Here is a 20,433-nt window from a genome sequence, read left to right as displayed (position 1 = left end):
TGAGGGCAAATAGTAGTATCAAAATACTTGACCAATCTCCTCTCCTAGTAAGGGAACGTTAAAGCAATAGGGAGCAGCTTTTACCTGGTCCCTGAATACAATTAAAATGATTGCTTCAGCTGATAAGATCTAGTTTTCCTCTTTTTCAGTAAAAGGTAAACACCTAACCAACCACATGAATCAATGAAACCGACTACATAAATAAATACTAAGTATTAATAAATGTAGACACAAAGTTATTCCAAGTGTTATGAGGTGAGGAACATTCCCGATTCTTCATTCTTATTTATTTATATAGTGGGGTTTTGACAACCTCCTGATTGTCATTTTCAATGTCATAAGCTGATTTGTAGTTAGGTCTCACTTTGGAAAGTGCTTATGTTTGGAAACTTGTCACAGATTAACTGAATTAGCTAGAGAATTTGCTAAATCTCTTGGTCTCAACTCAGCTGAAAAATCTGCTTGTCACTGAAGAATTTCACTCTGATCTACAAATGGAGAGGTACTTGTGGAAGAGGGGCTGAGATGGAGTCCACATACCTGAGTGCTTCGCGGTCCATGATGGTAAAAATCCAAACCACCCCACCCCTCGCCGGCATTCAGAATCAGCTCCTTTGGGGTCTACTGAAAGCAGAGCCTTAGACAAGGATTTGGGTGCCAGGAGTTTATTTGAGAGGTCATCCCAGTGGCGCACTGGTGGGATCTGGAGGAAGGAGACAGGGAAAGAAGGAAAAGCCAATAAAAGGTATGTTAATGAGAGGGTTATCACTGTGGATAACTGGAACCAATCCCAAGGGAACCCGAGAGACTTTGAGACACACACTTCGTCATTCTCCCACCAACAGACAAGAAAGGTGTAGTGGTCATCCATCAGCTCGAATTGCTCGTCGGTTGAAGGCTGCTCTTGGAAGCATCAACTCCCTGACACTTGGGGTGCATACAACATGCTTCTGTGACCGAAGAAGGCCATCAGGCAGAAAATCACAGAGGTATCGGGACAGGAAGCCATCTGTGTGCATGGAGCTGGTCACAGAAGCTGCAGCTAAAGGAGAATATACGGGCAGGGCCCCAACAACATCTCCTGTCACCAGAATCGCTGGAGATGGGGCTTGGGAATCTGCATTTTTAACTCCAGATGATTCTGATCTTCAAATAAATTTGAGAATCACTGATCCCAAATGCAATCTGATGAGGTTATTTCCTATGCTTTACTCCCTTTGGAGAATCCAAAGCCCTTAGTATGACATAAACAGTCCTGCAGGGTCTGGCCTATTCCTACCTCTACGGTTACATCCCCTGCTCTGTAATTTTCCTCCTCAGACTCTGCATCAAGGCCTCAGTTTGCTTGCCCTTACCTGCAAACCAGGCTGTTTTACACTTCTGCCTTGTGCTTAGAATGTTTCACCTACAAGTAACAGAAAACTTAACCAGCAGCGGCTCAAACAAAAAGGGATTTCTTTTTCTAACGCAGCAAGAAGTCTGGAGATGGGCTGTTGTTGACATTGGTTCCATGGCTCAATAAAGTCAAGGCAGAAGTCTATTCTTTCAGATTTGCCTTCATGGTTGCAAGCGGCTGCTGCAATTCCAGGTACCACATTTGTATTCAAGTCAGGAAGGGGCAGCACCAAATAAGCAAAAGGTCTCCCAGAAGGACCAGTGAAGTTGTTCTCTTAATGCTTCATTGGCCTGAACTATGCCACGTGGCTACCTTGAGCAGCAAAGGGATAAGTGGAAATGGTAGCTATTCCAGACTCTTTACAGGAGACAAGAAGGCAGATGAGGGTTGGAAAGTTGGACATGGGATTAGGTTAGTCGTCTCTCATCCTGTTTGGCCAGGAATACCTATTTAACTTTCAAGATGAATTTTTCCCCTAATATTTCATTTCTAAACTCTCACTCAAATCGAAAGCACTACATATTATGTACCTGCCTACCCACCACCTAGCTTCTGTAAGTGATATTTTGCTATATTTGCTTTCACACATCTCCGTTTATCTATGCATTCCTCTATCAATCTGTCCAATCCATCTTATTTTCTGGAAGCAATTCAAAATAAGTGGCAAATATCAGTACACCTCCCCCTAAGTGCTTCACCATGTATGTCATTATCTAGAGTTCAATATTTGTTTAGAGTTCTTTTTAAGGTGAAATTTACAAACAACAAAACACACAGATCTTAACTGTACCATTTGATGAGTTTTGACAAATGCACATACCCATCTAACCAAATCCCTATCAAGACGTAGAATCGCAGGGCGCCTGGGTGGCTCAGTCAATTGAGCGTCCAGCTTTGGCTCAGGTCATGATCTCACGGTTTGTGAGTTCCAGCCCACATCAGGCTTGCTGCTGTCAGCCCGCTTCAGATCCTCTGTCCCCCTCTCTCTCTGGCCTTCCCCTGCTCATGCTGTCTCTCTCTCTCTCTCTCTCTCTCTCTCACACACACACATACACACGCACACACACACACACAAAATAAATAAACATTTTTAAAGAAGATATAGAATCCCCAAAGGAAATTCTGTCATATCCCTTCCTAGTCAAGGGACCACTGTCCCCCCAAAGGCAACTACTGCTCTGCTTTTTTTCATAGCAGATTAGTTTTGCTTGTTCTAGAACTTCATCTAAGTGGACTCATACAGTACATATGAGTAAAAGTAGTCTTTTTATTTAAAACTTGAGACACTTGGGGATGGTTAAGAATGGACTCCTTTTAATATCTTTTGTTCATTCACAGGCTTCCAAAATAGTAACTCTAACATTTTCCTTTCACATATTATTTACCCATTTATCTTTCCCTTGTAGTATGTGATTCCTTCAAGGGCAAAGATCCTTTCTATTAATCTTTGTATTCTTAGCACAGCTCCTGCAGACATTTAATAAATGTCTGTTGAATAAGTTGATGAGGGAACAGATTAAAGTTACTGGATTGGAGTAGGCTAGTAGCAAATTTTAGTTCTTTTACCTTCCTTTTGTATAGCCCTTAACCCATTTCATTACAGTTACCTGTGTGGGCATCTGTCTTGCCGGCTAGATGTGCCCAGCTTAGGCATGGTTGTGAAAGAGCAGACCTAGGCCGGCTGACTAGTGACGATGTCCCCGACATGGCTGCAGAAAGAAGTTCCTGCTCAAACCTCAGAACACGCCTCCTCCCCTTAAGTAACTTACCGATTGATGCCTTCTTCCGAAGTCTGAGGTGGGAGGAAGGGGAGCGTGAGAGGCGTGGAAAGGGTGAGTAGAAGAGGGAGGGCTTCTCTCAGGTGGGGGCCAGAGGCAGGAGCCCTCAACCCTGTCCGGGCTTAGAATGACCTGGGAGCATTTTACCCCTCCCCAAACCAGTTAATCAGAGTCTCTGGGGATGGTGTTTGGTGCTAGGTATTTATATAGCACAGCAAGGCTGACAGCCAATGGTTAATAGGTGACCAGTGAGAAACGTTCTGGATACACTGAGGCCAAACATGTTAGAGATCCTCAGACACAGTGGTTCTGAAACTTCAGGTGCATCAGAATCTCCAGAAAGACTCGTTCAAACACAGATTGCTGAGCCCCACCCCCAGAGTTTCTGATTCAGTAGGTCTGTGACCACCAGGCCCAACATTTGCATTTTTAACAAGTTCCAGGTGACGCTCATAATTGCTGATCTGGGACCACACTTTGGCAGCCAATCGGCTGAGTCCACAACCCTTCCCCAGCCAATCGGCTAAGGCCATGATCTCTACAAAACCTTTGTGCTTTTGAAACTCGCTCTCTCTCCCTGGCATCTCACCGCTGCGTTGGTGCAGGTAGGAGATTGAGCTCGAGCTAGCTCGAATAAAGACTCTTTGCTTTTGCATCGGACTCGGCTCCCTGGTGGTCTTTGGGGATCACGAATTCTGGGCATAACAGTTGTACCTCAGTCAACTTTGTAGCCTAGTGCCTGGCACAGTACTTGGTACATGGCATATGTTGCTTTGAAGGTACGAATGAACACTGTGACTGTTCGTTATATGGCTGGCTTCCTGGTGATTCTCCTCAGTTGGTCCTCTCTCTTGGCAAGGGGGTCCAAAAACCTTTGGTGAGAATGGGAAGATGATGTGATGCATTTCCATGTGTCACAGCTCCACGATTGGTGGTCTGGACTATGGAGCAGACAGAGTGGGTCTTTGTGGAGCCTTGACCATGAAGCCCTCTTCCTTGGTCCATATACTTGAGGGCTAGGAACCCTGTGTTGGTAATGCACACCAGAGTGCTAACTGATCACTGAGATGAGGCTGGTAAGGGCTCCCAGGGTGGCTTGCATTTGAACTGGCGAATCTAGACGTCTCATACTCTGTGGGAGGGACTTGCCTTACTATGCTTCCAGGCAATTTGTATTTCTTCCCATCCCACGTGCTTTTACTGGATTTCCAGCGGGTACTGTTCCCCATTCCCTCGGACTGTCAGGTCCCCCTGGTGGACCTTCATTCATTCTCATATTCTTCACTTCTTGGAGAAACACATTCCAAGGTGAAATGCCTCTTACAGAAGTGAACCTTTCCAAAAGGAGACTTTACATTTGAGGCACCATCTTGGGTCTTTCACCAGCACATACACTTAAGGGTGAGAGTGACAGTTTCTTGGCTGGCTACTTCTTATAAGACTGGTTCCCCTCTCTCCAAGCACCATGCCTCCTGCTGTCCATCTTCATTTGACTGCCTTTTTTGGAGCCAAGGTCCAGATTAAATTAATATGGCATGATCTTGTCTTTTATACCAAAGGGGATACAACATTAGCTCATTGATAGAACCTGGGTCCCGCAGAAGGAAGTGGTCCTGCAGCCTGGGGTACTGACCTGAGCATCAGACCTGAGTCCTAGCCCTGGCTTTGCCACTGATTCTCTGTTACTTTGGGCAAGTCATTTCCATGCTTTGAGCCTCAGTTTCCCTATCCTAGGCCATGTCCTAGACTCCATCTAAAATCACTGCCAGGTCTGCAATTACGAGAGTCTGGTTCAATTTGAAATGTCAAATTTAGGTTCCACATGAAAAAAACCTCAGCTGGCAGATCAATAAGGATTCCAAAGAAGCCATTTTTCACCTGGGGGTGCTTCATTCATCATTATCTGCCCTAATCATCTCGTCTTGAGTGCCGGCCCTGGGCCGACAGATCTGCCCAGCTGCACAGCTCTCGCTCTTCTGGATGGGCAGCAAACCCCGGAGGAGGCCAGCTCAGTTTGGCCTGGCACAGAGTAAGACGGAAGTATTAATCAAGCCAGAAGTGGCTGCTGGCAGGAGATCAGAAGGTTTTGTCCAGGTTCGTTGAGTGAGCAGAGCGGCTGTGGGCTGAGGCCGTGTGTTAAGGAAGGTGCAAGACATGAAGGCATTTGTTTGACGGCAGCCACCCCAGCATGCTCTACACAGGGACACAGTGACCGGAACACCTTGTCCATACTAATGAAGCATGGAGTGCCATGTGTTTGGTGTTAACGCAGAAGGCTACCTAATGGATTAACTTGGACAGCTTGTCTTCTCAAAGTGAAGAACGTGGTGAGTATAATGGAGGGCCAGAGTGCCGGCCAGCTTCGGGAGCAGAAGCCAGGGAGGACAAACACTGAAGCCTCTGAGTTTCCTGGAATGCCTTTCCCCAAACCGGAGCTCAGACGCAGAGCTGCTCCCCCTCTCACACACCATCCACCTGTCTCCAGACTATGGTTCTTAATTAGAAGGAGTATTTTGGATGCGTGTCATATCCCGCTTCTGGTAACAGCACTTCTCCTCCACTGTCTGTTGCATGAAGTGACTTTGTAAGGACCTATTTCAAAAGCTGGAGTGCAAAGGGAAAAGTGGTTTTCAAAGCGAAATGCAGTGGAAGAAAGACTTAAAAGAGGAAGTCAAGCATTCATCTTTATCAGAGCATCTCAACCATTTCTTTAGTATACATTGTTATTAAGCACAAATGTACCTAGTGCTTTATGGAATCCTGACAGATGAACGTCTAGGTGATTAAAAAGGGATAAATCCAGGGGCATTTATGCCTTCTACAAAAGGACTCTTCACTTTACTGAAGATTGCCTTCAGGTGTTCTTTTTTTTTTAAGATGACTTTTCTGGACACCTGGGTGGCTCAGCTGGTAAGTGTCCGCCTTCGGCTCAGTTTGTTCTCATGGTTCGTGGGTTCAAGCCCCGTGTCAGGCTCTGTGCTGACCGCTCAGAGCCTGGAGCCTGCTTCGGATTCTATGTCTCCCTCTCTCTCTTCCCCTCCCCCACTTGTACTCTGTCTCTCTCTCGCAAAAATAAATAAAAACATTAAAAACTTTTCTGAGCGCTTAAAATACGATGTGATTTACACACCTCAATTGATTCAATTCTAGTTCAACCTAACTTGAAACCATTTTCCTGGAGGCAGGAGGAATGCCTGTTTCTCTCTCAGCATTCCTTCTCTCCTTTCTTCCCATGCCCAAGGAGCCATGCCATTGACTGGTTCTGGGTTTGCTAAGGGGCTGGAAGGTATAATCTGCAGCCTGGAGGTATAATTCAGCCCCAGAGTTGACAAATGAAAAATGGGGCTCCCAGGGAGACGACACAACTTCTTTGAGATGATCTAGTAAGTTAGTGCTATTTTTGCTCCATAATATTATTTCCTCACTGCAGTCCCTTACTTCACACTTGCCTTTCCTAAACTATATCCCCAGTCTTTCAGACTTGTTAGGGAATTGTCCCTGGTGAAAAAGCAAACCCAGAGGGCTAACACACACAGCAGCTACCATTCATTTTCAGCCCAGTGAGAATTTTACCAAGCAGTTTTGGGGGGCTAAGGAGTGGGTGGAGGCAGGGAGTCAACTGGCCAGAGGACATGGGGTCAGCCTGGAAAGTCACACTGGATTGAGAACAGTTTGGATGTCTGGAGGAGAAGGTAGCAGAAGAAAAAGGGGAGGAAAGCTGGAAAACAAAGTTTGCTTTGCTCATTGTGTATTTTCAAATTCAAACTAAAAACAGGTTTTTGTTATTTGTGTTACATTCTTTTTTTTTTTTTTTTAACATTTATTATTGAGACAGAAAGAGAGCATGAGCATGGGAGGGGCAGAGAGAGGAGGAGACACAGAATCTGAAGGAGGCTCCAGGCTCTGAGCTGTCAGCACAGAGCCCAATGTGGGGCTTGACCTCACAAACCCAGCAAGATCATGACCTGAGCCAAAGTCAGATGCTTAACTGACTGAGCCACCCAGGCACCCCGCATTACATTCTTTGATTGCATGTGCCTTAGACATTAATTGTGCTTCGAAACCAAACACTGAAATTGCTGTCCATTTTGTGGTCTGCATATCCTCATCTGCCACTCTGTCTTCAATCCATTGTGCTTCTGGCTCCCATTCTCAAGGTCACCAATGATCTCCATAGCAGTGGATGTATTTTTTAGTTCTTACAGCATTTAACCTCCCAGCACTACTTGACTCAGTTCCCTCCTTCTTTTTTTTTAATTTTTAAAAAATATTTAGTTTTGAGACAGAATGAGAGTGGGTTGGGGCAGAGAGAGGGAGACACAGAAGCAGAAGCAGGCTCCGGGCTCTGAGCTGTCAGCACAGAGCCTGATGTGGGGCTCAAACTCACAAGCCGTGAGATCATGACCTGAGCCGAAGTCGGATGCTCAACCAACTGAGCCACCCAGGTGCCCCAGTTCCCTCATTCTTGAAAATCTGTTTACCTACCATCAGACCAAGTCCTTCTGCATTCTTCCTAGCTTTTGTACACTCTTTCTCTCCTTCTAGAGTCTTCTGCCTGATCATTAAATGTCAGCATTCTCCAAGGCTCTTTTTAGAACCCTCTTTTCTTCTCACTTTATGATCTGTCTCTCTGAGCAATATTTCCTTGTCCACATCTATGGCTCTGCGTGAGAATGACTCACAAGTTTGTGTCCCCAGCCCAGACCTTGTCTTCCGCCTCCTCTGATGAGGCCAATGTGGCCCTTTTGTTGGGTATCTTAGAATATGAAACTCAACAAATCTCAAACTCATGATGTTCATCCCACAAACCTAGACTTCTTAAAGTACTTTCCATGGTACAACCATGGACCTAGTTGCACAAGCCTGGAATGTTCGGTGGGGGTTGCCCTTTACTTCTTCCTTCTCACCCCCATATTCAATTTGTCCTCTACTCTCATCAAGTTTACCTACTAAACATCTCAAATTCATCTGCTCTCCAATTTCCACCTCCACGGCCCATCCTCTTCCACATGGACTTCTACAATATTCATCTAACTATTCAATCACATCCATCTTGGGCTCCTATCAATGTGTCTTCTACATCAAATCTGAAATAATCTTCCCAAAGTACAGCTCAAATTGTGCCTACCTCTCCCCATGTTGAAAGCCTTTTTTGGCTTCTCATTGTTATTAGAATTAAAATTTAAGGGGCTCCTGGGTGGCTCAGTTGGTTGAGCAGCCGACTTCAGCTCCGGTCATGATGTCGCAGTTCATGAACTTGAGCCCCACGTGGGGCTCTGTGCTGACAGCTCAAAGCCTGGAGCCTGCTTTGGATTCTGTGTCTCTCTCTATGCCCTCCTCGCTCATACTCTCTCTCTCTCTCTCTCTCAAAGTAAATAAAACACTTTAAAAAATTAAAAATAAATGAACAAACATTAAAAAAAAATTAGAATTTAAAACAGGGGCGCCTGAGTAGCTCAGTCAGTTAAGGGTCAAGCTCTTGGTTTTGGTCAGGTCACGATCTCATGGTTCATGAGTTTGCGCCCCACATCAGGCTCTGTGCTGACAGTGCATAGCCTGCTTGGGATTCTCTCTCTCCCTTTCTCTCTGCCCCTCCCCTGCTCACACACACACACTCTCTTTCTCTGTCTCTGTCTCTCAAAAATAAAGAAATAAACTTTAAAAAACAGGATTAAAATTTAAAACGTTCACGTAGGAGCAACTTCTTAATATTCACACTGAATTGCAGTCTTCCAGGCTCTGCCACCTAATCGCATGACTTGACCTCCAGTCATCATGTTGAGCTTCCTCCCACCCCAGGACCTTTTCACATCCTCTGCCCTTTGCCTGGAACACTGATCTTTCTCCTTTCCATTCACTTACCTCCTGTCTCCTCAGATCATTTTACTTCCCCCAGGAAAGCTGTGGTGGGTCTTGTTGACAAACCATATTCTAGGCTCCCAGAGTATCGTGTTCTTCCCCATTTAATTAAAAAAAAAAAAAAACCTGGCATGTTTTTAAAAACCTGACATGTTTAATTCAATTTAATTTTTTAATGTTTATTTATTTTTGAGAGGGAACATGCAAGCAGGGGAGGAGCAGAGAGAAAGGGGGACAGAGGAGCCAAATTGCGCACAGTGCTGAGAGCAGAGAGCTCCATGCGGGGCTCAAACTCATGAGCCATGAGATAATGACCTGAGCTGAAGTCCGATGCTTAACTGACTGAGCCACCCAGGTGCCCCTGCTTTTTCTTCTCATTGTACCCCTAGCACTTAGGGTGGTGCCTGCCATGTGGTGGGCATACCATAAGTACTTCTTATTAATTGTACCTTGGTTTTCAATTATTGGGAATATTATTATGAGTCCAAGTTGGAATTCACCAGGATTCCCAACCTAGGAACCCCAACAGAGTCTATGACAATATAAACTATTCTAAGTGAATATGCCTTGACAAACTAAGGTGCAACCCAAATGTCAATGTGACTTGACACTCACAAAGGAAATGGACCACCCACACTTATCAACGGAAAGAATACACTAAAACCTTTTTACTGCATTACCTAAATGAGGCAAAAATGTTCTGAAAACTTGAGGACTTTTTAGCCTCAAAATTGAAGGCTACACATATCAAATTTGGACTCTTCAGGTAGGAAATGTGAGGGCACTTTTCTCAGCTGATTTCATCTACAAGATAGGGAACAGCTGGGTGTTGAGAGCGTTCACTCGACTACATAGCTACTCTCCGGGTATAGATAGTTTAAGTACTTCAACTCTGGAGATAAATCGTAACTCTTGAGCTTGTATTCATTCTCCTGGCAATGTACAAGCAAATGTGGCCTGGGAGACTTTACCCTCCAACGAGAGTATATTTTTTGGAAACACTTCATCTATCTGTGTGCTTCAACGTCCTTACCTATAAAATGGGAATGCTAAAACCTACCCTGCCTGCCTCAGGGTCATTGGGAAAGTCTAAAGTAAAATTAACCAAAGGAAATTATCTTGTGAAGCATAAAGTCCCACGCATGTGCAGTTCATTCCTTTTCATGGTAATTGTTGGTATGATGAACATTCTATAGGCTAGTCATACCTGTAAATAGCCATGATAATTAATTGTTATGATATTCATGGCCAGACACCTGCTATGGAACAAGAAATGTCTCTCAGATGACTTGGGGGAGAAAACCAACAATTAGGAATCCAGAATATTTCTAGATTTAGCATTTTGTTTTCCCCCAAATGGCCCTTTTCTGTCTTTCCAAAGAATCCTGCTGCGTCACTGAAAGGAATGGATTTTTCTTAGTCAAAATTAAATACAATAAGTTGATAGTGGCCATGTAGGTCTTCACACATAATGCTTGGCTGCTCTGAGCCTCGATTCAGCTGTTGGTCCTGAATGGGGCTCTGGCCCTTTAGGCACACATTCCACTAAAACACCGCGCAAATCATGTATTTTAACCACACATGCCAGGTTTCAGGGAACAGAACTCTCTTTAATTATGAAACAGTTTGCACATTTGCTGGATGCACATGAGGGGCTATTTTATAAAGGCACAATTATCAGAAGCAAAAAAGTTTAAAAAATAACTCACAGAGAGATGAATCTGGAACACAGTAAGAGAGGAGACAAAATTGTATGAAGAGAAAGGCCTAGAGACCCTCTTGGCTGAATCCTGTTGGTTCAGAGTTTTGCACCTGTCAGTGTCTTTTATTTGCTTCAGTAGAAGATCTTTCTTCAGGCCTGTGGACAACTCTGAAATTGCAAAACAGGCGTGGAAGCACATTCATGGAAATGTAATCTTGTCTTCCTCTAGACTGCGGGGACTATGAGCTATCCTGGGGTTCCACGTGCCAGAGACATGAAGAAAGCAGAGCGGTCCCAGAGAAAAGTGACCGTGGAGGAGGAGCTTCCGCCAGAAGCGAGGGAATAGGGTAAGAAGTTCACATTTGTAAGTAATTGCAACAGCTGCCAGTAAATATACTGTCTTTCAGGGATGTGAGATGATAATAAAGCCAGGCAGCTGACCCAAGCTCCCCGGGCAGCAGAACAGAGGGGAGGCAGCGTCCTTTATTAAAATACAGCCAGGGTGTTCGAGGTTAGGCATCAGGAGAGACTTATTGAAGGTAAACCTTGTCCATTTCTGAAGGCATCAGCACCATAGTTTGAGTTTGAGGCATTTTAAACAATGGAATGGAATAGAATGAGGTTAGCTTGCTTGGAGACCGGGAGATTAAAAAACAAAACAAAAAAAAGATCAGAAAGGTCAGACGGTCTTCTCTTCAGCTGCCTTCTCTTTCTTCCAAGTGCACTAAGTTGGGTGAACTGGTGTCTGTGTGCCTGAGTTCAAAACCAGATCTACCATTTATTGGCTGCGTGGCCTTAGACAAGTTACTTCGTCTCTCTGTGCCTCAGTTTCCTTCTTAGTCAAACAATGATAATGATAGAGTGTTCCCTCAAGGACCATTGTGAGGAGTAAATGAGGTCGCCTATGGAAAAGCCTTTAGCGCAACACCTTCCAGGAAGTAAGCACTTAATACACACTGGCTGGTATTATTATTTTGTTACTGTGTTCGTTTTGGCCTCCTCTCTACACACAGTCCACGTCTCTAAACCCAGTCGCATTACGGTCCTATCCTGGCTTCCCTTAGGCTCCAGGGTTGTGCTTAAACCATTTGGGCATGTCATATCCACCCAAACCCAGCGTGGCACTCATGGTCTCCCATGCCAGCTGACCTTTTCCCCCAAAACATCCAACATTGGTCATCAATACTTTCTCACGTTAGTCTCCTAGACAAAGACTTTGGAGTCCCCTCGTTCCCCATTGCTATTTTCCCAGCTCGTTAAAATGCCCTTTAAGGGGTACCTGGGTGGCTCAGTCGGTTAGGTGTCCGACTTCAGCTCAGGCCATGATCTTGTGGTCCGTGGGTTTGAGCCCCACATGGGGCTCTGTGCTCACAGCTGAGAGCCTGGAGCCTGCTTCAGATTCTGTGTGTCCCTCTCTCTCTGCCCCTCCCCCATGTGTGTGTGTCTCTCTCTCAAAAATAACATTAAAAAAAATTTTTTTAAATAAAAAAATAAAATGCCCTTTAATCTCCTTCACCGCCACCCTCTCGTGGATTTCCTGACTTCAGCAAGATTCCGGATCTTTCCCCCACCGTCTCTTTCTCTCCCCTACTCATCTTCACTATCCCCACTGCCAGCTCATCCTAGTCTCCTCTTCCTACTCTAATCTTCCTAAAATTCCATTTTGCCTTGGCAAGTCTCCCGCTTAGGAGCCAAAAATGACATCCAACTGTCACTGCAGTCGAATTCGGGCTCCTTTTTGGTGTGCTGGGAATGTTTTGGATTTGAATCTGGAGGGTGCTTCCATGGCGTGGGTTATCGGTCTCCTTACGCTGCTGTAGCGAACACCACAGACTGGGGGGCTTAAACAACAGAGGTTTATTCCTGGTCCTGGGGGCTGGAAGTCCCAGATCAAGGTGTGGGCATGGTTGGTTCCTTCTGAGGCCTCTCTCCTTGGCCTGTAGACGGCCGTCTTCACCCCGTGTGCTCACGCGGTCTTCTCTCTGTGTGTATCTGTGCCTGATCTGTTCTTAGGACTGTGTCCTATCCTCCTTTGCTTACGGGGACACCATAATGATGTCATTATGGATTCGGGCCCATCCTAATGATCTCACTTTAACTTATTTAGGTCCTTTAAGACCCTATCTCCAAATACAGTCACATTCGAAGGTACTGGAGGGTTCGGGATTTCAACATGAATTTTGACAAGGAGGCAGCATAATTCAGCCTAGAACAGTATATGTATGCGAAAATTAATCAAAGCACACTCTCAATGTACATGTAGTTTACTGTACCTATATTATACTTTGGTAAAATAATTTAAAAATTGGCAGCAGTAACAATAAAAAATCAACTTCCTTCTCTCGACCTCAAATCCCACTTTCTCTTCTCACTGTCTTAGACAAATCCTTGATATCCTTCTCACTTCCCTTGTTCTCTCCATGCATTCATTCATGCACCCACCACGTTTGTTTCTGTGTCTACACTCATACCTTTCCTCCCCTCCATAACCTTTTTTTAAAATTTTTTTTTAACATGTATTTATTATTGAGAAACAGACAGAGCGTGAGCAGGGGAGGGGCAGAGAGAGGAGGAGACACAGAATCCGAAGCAGACTCCAGGCTCTGAGCTGTCAGCACAGAGCCTGACACGGGGCTCGAACTCACAGACCACGAGATCATGACCTGAGCTGAAGTCAGATGCTCAACTGACTGAGCTACCCAGGCGCCCCTCCATAACCTGTTTTTAAAAAAGTGTATTTATTTATTTTCAGAGAGAGAGAGAAAGCATGACTGGGAGAGGGGCAGAGAGAGAAGGAGAGAGAATTTGAAGCAGGCTCTGCACTCTCAGCACGGAGCCTGACTCAGGGGTCAATCCCATGGCCCCGGGATGATGAACTGAACTGAAATCAAGAGTCAGAGGCCCAAACAGCTAAGCCACCCAGGCGCCCCTTCCCTCCATAGCCTTTAAAACCTTTCGGGGCTCAGCTCAAATTCTATCTCCACGTACAGATTTGTTCACATGCACTCTGTTTCATTCAGCATTGATGGAGTGTGTTCTATGTGCTGGTCTCAACGTTCTGGAATATTGAATGAGAGACATGTGCCCCAGCCTCATGGAGTCTGCCATTTGTGGGAAGACAGATGAGTAAAAATCAGCGAGCATTGTAGTTATGAACACCGGGTATCTCAGTCCTGTTCAGGATGCTTTAACAAAATACCACAGACAGAGTGGCTTAAACAACAGATGAACATTTACTTCTCATAGTTCTGGAGGCTGTGGAGTCCAAGACCAAAGTGCTGGCAGATTTGGTTAATGGCGAGAGCCCCCTTGCAGGCTTGCAGAGAGCTGCCTTCTTGCTGTGAGTTCTCATGCTGTAGAGACAGCGCCCTGGCATCTCTTCCCCATTTTAGAAAGGTGTCAACTCCATCCTGAGGCCTCATGACCTCATCTAGACTTAATTACTTCCCGAAGGCCCTACCTCCAAATACCATCACATCATCACATTGGGGGTTGGAGCTTCAATACAGGAATTTTGGGAGAGCTCAAACATTTAGTCTATAACTCAGGGCATAATGTGAGCACAGTCACCAGAGACCATAAGGATGAGAAAGATTAGCCAGCTAAGGGGATGCAGAAGAAAAAATGCATTCATGGGGAAAGCCTCTTGCAGACGTTCTGGGATGAATGAAGGCAGGCAGATTAGGGAACTAACCGCAAGTAACTTAGTGTTTCTGGGGCATAGGGGCATGAAAAGGGGTGATGGGAAAGAGAGTGCTGAGGCTGAAGAGGGGCTCCCAGGAGCTATTCAGGGGACTTTGCACTTTACCCTGCAGGCAGTAGTGGGTCACTGAAGCCTGAGAGTCAGTCAAAATCGCAGAGTAGAAATTTCTCTTTGGCAACAAAAAGGAGGATAACTTAGGGGTGACCCGCTGGACGTTCTCTCTAGACTGTACATCCTGATTTAGAATTGAATGGTCTATTTTTGCTCCCAGGCTCTAGATTTCAGTCTCCTACCCAAGTATAAGCTTGTTCAGGACAAGGACCCTATTTTTGCAGGTGCCCAGCATAAGACTCCATGAAAACTCCGCAAGGATCCTCTTCTGAACTTTTTCTTCCCTTGCTATGATCAGATGTCACTATAACACTTTTCTTTCAGTAAAGAATGTTCTTCCCACACCATTACTGTACTTATTTTATTAGACTTTCTTGGGAATGTCCAGAAAATGGGCTGATGTCAAGTGCAAAGGTCATAGTGCTGTGGACAGTGACAGATGTAAAGCAGGGCTTCTGGGACTTTAATATGCACACGGACACTGAGGTTTCTTGTTAAAAATGCAGATCTAGGGGCGCCTGGGTGGTTCAGTCAGTTAAGCGTCCGACTCTTGATGTCAGCTCTCAATGGTTTGTGAGATTGAGCCCCATGTCAGGCTCTGCACTGGCAGTGCGGAGCCTGCTTGGGATTCTCTCTCTCTCTCTCTCTCTCTCTCTCTCCCCCCCCCCCCCCCCCCGTCTCCCTCTCCCTGCCCCTCCCCCGCTCACACTCTCTTTCTCTCAAAATAAATAAACTTAAAAAAAAAAACCTTAAAAAATGCAGATTTGGATTCCACAGGTCTGGGATGGGACCTGGGACTCTGCTTCTCTGACAAGTGGATGCAGCATGTCCACGACCATATTTTGAGGAGCCAGGGTGTTGGGGGAAGAACACCCCAGGCTGAAAAACCTGAGGGCCTGGGTTTGAGCTCTCTGCCTTGTCAGAAAGTGGACGCAAGACCCGGACCAAGTCAGTGAACTTCCCTGGGCCTCAAGCTTCCTCTTTATATAAGGAGTTTGTCCAGGTGATCTCTTTAAATTCATCTGCAATTTGGTGAGTTCTATTTGGCAAAAACATTTTGAGAGTCTTGAAGAAAAGAGGTATGTGAATTCAGTCCATTATAGTTATTAATGTTACTGAGAGAGGGGCCGTGGCTGGAGTTCCAGTGGATTAAAAAAAATAATCCTTTAATCTTTCTAACGTAGTCTCTCACCACTTGGCTGGGCACAACGTAGATTACTGCTTTGAATGCGCCAGGCTAAAACGAAAATCTCAAGTCAGGATCCTCTTGCCTTTATACTCCATTTGCGGCCACGCTGTCTCGGATGCATGTTGAAATAACTTTTCAATCGTGAAACAAGCCTCCATTTACTTTAAAATAAATTTTCAAGGAGTTCTATGTAAACCCCAAATTCACCACGGTAGCCGGGAAAGAACAGGTGCAACGGAGTGTGGATTTTTGAATTTAAACATCTCTAACTTGGGATTTGGTTGACGTGATCCCTGAAGGTCTCCGCATTGCTACTGTATGCGCTGAAAAGGGTGGATAATGAAGAGAGGTATAATCTCATTTGTTACGGAACGCTGTTTGTGACAGCTCATTGGAGCCACCACGCTGAAGGCCAATGGAGAGGTTAACCGTTTTTTTTTTTTCTTTCTTTCTTTCTTTCCCCCCACCCCCGAATACTGATTATTCAAAGCAGTGCAGGAGAATCAGAGAACAGCATCACAATAAGATAAAGGCAGTACTTGCTTTCAAATGTAATCCTTCTCTTCAGTATTAACAAGCTGCTGAGTAGAGGAACAGCACAGCACCGTCCTTGGGACCAGTGGGTTTCACTTAATTCGGACAAGGCCCGACAGGAGGGAGATGAGAAAGTGTAACCCGAGGGGCAGTCATGTCAGGTGCTGGCTGTGCCCGTGTGTGTTGTGGAGGGGTGAAGGGGTGGGAGAAGGACAGGCGGGAAGCCTGTTAGGGGGCTGGCTCCGAAAATGTACCATCAAGCCTCAAACAACTACTCAGCTCAGTAACATTCACATGCAGCTTTTAAGATGTTGGTCTTTTTTAATGAGTGAGTTTCAGGCAGTGTATGCAATTGTGGCAAAACAACAACAACAACAAAACGGAAATAGCGTGCCTTCTCTTTGCCAGGATTCTCAGCCCCCCGCTACAAGCGGGGTGTAAGTTGACGTGACAATAGTGAAAATGCTGCTATCTGGCGTCCCGGGAAAGGTCGCCTTCCTCGCAAGCCTCCCGTGTGTGCGGGAGCTCCTAGCAGATCTCGGTGCCCAGACTGCAGGACTCCAGCCCTCCACCCATGACTCCAATTTCCAGAGAGCCCACCTGCATTGCTAGAGCTCTCTCACGTCCCACACTGCTCCTGTGGGGCCTTCCTCCGTTCTTCCTCTGGGTCATGCAGCCTCTCGGGTCCCTCATCCCGTGCAACCTGGGGCCACTTGGATGTTGCTTTTATCTCTTTCCTCAGCACCCTGCCCAGCCACGATGCCAGTTGAGTTCCCTCCTCCTTGCCTTAAATCACAAGCTCTTCTTCCCAACCCTGCTCCTTCCAGGAAGCAGGCTGCCCCTCCTCTGTTCAGCCAGCCCCTTTCTCCTCCCTGGGTTTCAGTCCATTTCAATCTTACAGGGGTTTTTTCTCTAAAGCTTTTGCTCCCAATCTTATGGGGTTTTTTTCTCCAAAGCTTTTGCTCCCAAAACCAAAACCAACAAACAAAAAATAAAACCAGGCATGTTCTTGGGAGCGTTATTTTCTTGCAATATCATAGTGGGAAAATAACTCATGTATGCATCTTTAATTTCTTCTTATGCTCTTTTAGCTTCTAGCTGTTGAGATTTAGAGAAGCAGCGGCCGGAGTTAACGGCAGAGCAAATGGACCCAGTGCACCCTTGTGAGCTGACAAACGGCAGCCTTGAGCTCTTGAGTGAAACATGATGGCGTTTTCTGAATGCTGACTATAGGAGAAGCCTGAACGGGCAGGCAGACCACGCGGGTCCACCGCCTTAGAGCTGTGGACGGTCTTTGTACCTCATTGAGCCTCAGTGTCTTCATCTGCAAAATCACCCTGCCATTCGGGGAGTAAGCTGAGATACTCTAGTGAATGTGCCTGAGAGTCCACAGTTGTCCAGAGCATGTTCATCGATTCACTTTTTCATTGGTTTCTTCTCAATCAGCAAGGCAGAAGCACTGATCCTCGTCCAGTCTCCAGGAGGCTTGGCTGTTTGTCTGCCTTTGTAGATAGTCTTTTTCTTTTTTTCTTTTGAACAGAGAAAGAGCGCAAGCAGAGGAGAGGGGAGGAGAGAGAGAATCTTAAGCAAGCTCCATGCTCAGCGCAGACTCCAATGTGGAGCTTGATCCTATGACACTGGGATCATGACCTGAGCCCAAATCAAGAGTCAGACACTTGGGGCACCTGGGTGGCTCAGTCAGTTAAGCCTCTGGCTCTTGATTTGGGCTCAGGTCATGATCTCATGGTTTGTGGGATCTAGTCCTGCATCAGGCTCAGTGCTAACAGCGTGGAGCCTGCTTGGGATTCTATCTTTCCCTCTCTTTCTCTTCCCCTCCTATACTCGTGTTCTCTCTCAAAATAAATAAATAAACATTAAAAAAAAAAGAGAGTCAGAACACTCAACCCACAGAGCCACCCAGGCATCCCTGCCTTTGTAGCTATTCTGAGCACCAAGAATCATTTTCACGGGGGTGTTAGAATAAAACTGTGGGCAGGGCCCTGAGGAAGAAACCCTACCAGAGCCATAGTTCCACTTGCCGGCCCGGGAGATCCCACCCCGCCCCTAGTCTGGGCAGGCTCAGAAGGGGGGAGCTTGCTTGTGAGTCTTCTGGGCTAAGGGGAGATCAACGTGCAAAGTTCTCTAGCCTCTCTCCAGTGCTACTACCTCAAGGCTGTCGATGTTATGTGGTAGCTGAGAGCTGGGTTCACGCCCTACTCCACCACTGGCTGTCCACGCGGACCCGCACAACCACAGCATAGCCGAAATCTACGCATCGAGCTCTGCTACCTGCCGCCACCATGCTGGGTGCTGGGAGACTGTGGGGAACAAAAATCAAGGTTTCTGTCCTCACAGACCCCATGGCCGGGCTTAACTGCTCTTAGCCTCAGTTTTCTCATTTGTAATTTTTTTTATGTTTTATTTTATATTTGAGAGAGAGAAAGAGAGAGAGAATATGAGTAGGGGAGGGGCAGAGAGAGAGAGGGAGACACAGAATCCGAAGCAGGCTTTAGCCTCTGAGCTGTCAGCACAGAGCCCAACACGGGGCTCGAACCCTTCGAGCTGTGAGATCATGACCTGAGCCAAAGTTGGACACTTAACCGACCGAACCCTCCAGGCACCCCTCAGTTTTCTCATTTGTAAAATGGGAATAATAATACCTATCTCATAACTTTGCTATACGACTAAATGAGGTGACAGCCAAGGAGCTGAGGACAGCGCCTGTCACACAGCAGGTACCATGTTTTGACATGATAGCTCTGGTTATTTATTACAACTCGGGACACTGCTGTGTTTGTTTTCCAGGCACAAGAGTCATACCTATCAGTATCTAATGATTAGATCTGTATTGTGGAAAAAAAAAAAAACCCTAAAAATCTGATTATGTTTACATGTATTTAAATAAATGAAGGAAAAATGGCAAATAAAATGGTGGAATTAAAGGGGAAAAGAGAGAGCCTATTATATGCCTTGGAATTATTTGAGTTGTTTAAACAATTATGCATTAATTTTTAAGCCAAAATTCAATAAAGTTTTAAAAAGCAAAAAAAAAAATTTTTTTAATGTTTATTTTTTTTGAGATTGAAAGAGAGAGAGTGAAAGCGGGGAGGTGCAGAGAGAGAGAGGAGAGAGAGAGAATCACAAGCAGGCTCCATGCTATCAGCACAGAGCCTGATGTGGGGCTTGAACCCACAAACTGAGATCATGACCTGAACTGAAATCAAGAGCTGGACACTTAACCGACTGAGCCACCCAGGTGTCCCTCTCCAAAAATGTTTTTAAATAGCTAACCAACTATCTCCCTCTCTCTCTGCCCCTCCCTGGCTCCTGCTCTGTCTCTGTCTGTCTCAAAAATAAATAAACATTAAAAAAAAAAAAGGTGGGGGGACGCCTGGGTGGCTCGGTCGGTTAAGCATCCAACTTAGGCTCATGTCATGATCTCATAGTTCGTGGGTTTGAGCCCCGCATTGGTTTCTGACAGCTCAGAGCCTGGAGCCTGCTTCAGATTCTGTGTCTCCCTCTCTCTCTGCCCTTCCCTGGCTCACACTCTGTCTCTCTCTGTCTCAAAAATAAGTAAATATTTAAAAAAAATTTTTTAAATAGCTCACCAATACCACCATGGGAGTTGATCAATCTATTAGATGGAATTTTCTCTTTCTAGGAATGTGGACAAGTGTCTCCAAAACAGCTCCTCCACAAGGATCCCCCAACCCCCAGCCTCGGCCACAGGCATTGCTTTGCTCCCTGAACCCAGTGTAAAGGGCTAATGTTATTATTAGTCTGTTCCTTCTGTGATCTTCCGCCAGGCCAGAGCTACCCAAGCGAACAATAATCATTATCATCTCTGACAATCTGAGAAGATGAACTGCAAGGGAAAAATTGAAAAATTGCACGTGTGAGTTATATTATGTGTCTTAATTTTAAAGCTAAGATGAAACCACAGTGCACTGTAGCATACTGTTATTTATCAGAGGCAATTATTAGGAATGCCAGTTTGCATAGTACATATTTGTGCCCATAAAAACGCAGTACGTACTGACCCGTCTGGTCTCTGAATTCCAGATTGCTCTTTTGCCTGGATATCTTAATTTCTCCCAGGCCCCAGACCAAACCAGACAAGTGACAAAGAGCTATTTGCTCCTCTTGGTAGAGTAACAGGGT

General features: G+C 45.5%; 1 long non-coding RNA gene across 1 annotated transcript in view; it reads left to right on the top strand.

Moving 5' to 3' along the window:
- LOC122471371 overlaps positions 1-17,881 on the top strand; it is a 56,720-nt gene extending 38,839 nt beyond the window's left edge. The window contains exons 3-4 of the long non-coding RNA XR_006294181.1: positions 10,965-11,082; positions 17,364-17,881. This is a non-coding gene — a long non-coding RNA (uncharacterized LOC122471371). The remainder of the gene's footprint in view (positions 1-10,964; positions 11,083-17,363) is intronic.
- Positions 17,882-20,433: the final 2,552 nt, after the last annotated feature.

This window comes from Prionailurus bengalensis, chromosome E3, assembly GCF_016509475.1.
Source record: "Prionailurus bengalensis isolate Pbe53 chromosome E3, Fcat_Pben_1.1_paternal_pri, whole genome shotgun sequence".
In the NCBI taxonomy this organism is placed as follows: domain Eukaryota; kingdom Metazoa; phylum Chordata; class Mammalia; order Carnivora; family Felidae; genus Prionailurus; species Prionailurus bengalensis.
This window is presented reverse-complemented; position numbering and strand designations above follow the sequence as displayed.